Below are 1711 nucleotides of genomic sequence, written 5' to 3' on the forward strand. Positions count from 1 at the left end.
TTTACAAGAATTTATCAAGTAGCTAGCGTGAAAAAAAAATTCATAAGGGGAAAAATCCATCATTTATTCCCAAGATATATATATTTCTTTATATATTTTATATATTTATATAAGGGCATTATATATATATAAGGGCATTATATATATATATAAGGGCATTATATATATATATATATATATATGTAGTTTTATTTATTTATTTATATTTACTGATTAGTGGTTGTAATGACCGTCTAACGGATAATAGCATCTGTTGTTCCTATCGGTGTCAGTTACCTGTGCTATCCAGGGGCATGGCACACTATGCTGACAGAGGTTCAGGTAACAACAGAATAAACAAAAGTTTATCAGGAATCGAATTTAAATGATCAGGAAATGGAGCAAAATTTTGATCAACAAAAAAAACAAAAAACAAATTGACCAACATCGGTTGATTACTTTTCAATTCAAAACATGACATAACATTTAAATTTATATATATATATATATTTATTTATATTCATTTATTTTTATTTACTTATATATATATATATATATATATATATATATATATATATATATATATATATATATATATATGTTTTTATATGTATATGTATATATAGATATATATTCACAGAGAGAGAGAGAGAGAGAGAGGTATGTATATATGTAAGGATTGAGTAAACCTTTGGAATCAGTGCTACAGCATGGTCGCTGTCCAATGAATGAACCCAGTGAAAGAATATATGTGTTTATACAACTGCACAATGCACACCCGTGCACTCATATAATCAACTTAAACACACATAATCACATACTAAGCAACTCATACACACACACGCAACAGAATACAGCACACATAAACACACAGCAGAGTACACATACACACACACACACATGCACACAAACCAGCAAACACACTTACACACAAGCCAACATTCGCAAACACATACATACTCACGCGCATGACACACCTACATGGAAACCAACATACGAAAACACACACACACACACACTTCTGTAAACGTACTGTTTTGTTTACCAATAGTTGATGCAAACAAAAACCTAGCGTGTTGGGTAAACAAACTAATTCTGTTTAGTGCCTACTAAACACTACTATAATTTACTGACAATCCACTCACCACTAACCTGTCTGGACTTTTTCTAATTCTGCTACTATCTGGGTCACTTTACCCTGTTACCTTGCTGTGTGTTTGTGTGTGGGTGATACAACCCGGTAAGCAGGGTACTGTCTCTTGCGTGTTATACTATTTTGTAGTCATACTATACATTTTGTGGCTATTGTACAAGGTACCATATCCTAATTGTCATTGTATGTCCTACAAAACACACATGCACGACATTGATTTTCGAAAACCTCTGGTCCCGGAGCCTTCCTGGGTTATTGATTCAGCCAAACACAGGGGATCGTCACAAACTAGATCAGGGGTTCTCAACCATTTTGTATCTATAGACCCCTTTGATTGCTATTTTATATTCTGGTGGACCCTCATAGCCATTCGATGTTTGAAAACTCCTTTCAGAATTCCTATTTTGTTTGTCACACACTAACTTGTGCAGGTTGAACAATGCAGAATGTGAGAGAAAGAAACCCAGCTAATTCTTGCAATACATACCAATACAGACATCTAAAGCAGGGGTTCTCAACCATTCTATTATCTATGGACCCTTTTGATTGCTGTTTTATTCTGGTAGACCCCCCCCCCCC

General features: G+C 34.0%; 1 protein-coding gene across 3 annotated transcripts in view; it reads left to right on the forward strand.

The window, feature by feature from the left end:
* LOC106873733 (GTP-binding protein 1) overlaps positions 1-1711 on the forward strand; it is a 27214-nt gene that overhangs the window by 15518 nt on the left and 9985 nt on the right. The window lies entirely within an intron of this gene.

The sequence above is a fragment of the Octopus bimaculoides genome, chromosome 23 (assembly GCF_001194135.2).
Source record: "Octopus bimaculoides isolate UCB-OBI-ISO-001 chromosome 23, ASM119413v2, whole genome shotgun sequence".
Classification (NCBI taxonomy): domain Eukaryota; kingdom Metazoa; phylum Mollusca; class Cephalopoda; order Octopoda; family Octopodidae; genus Octopus; species Octopus bimaculoides.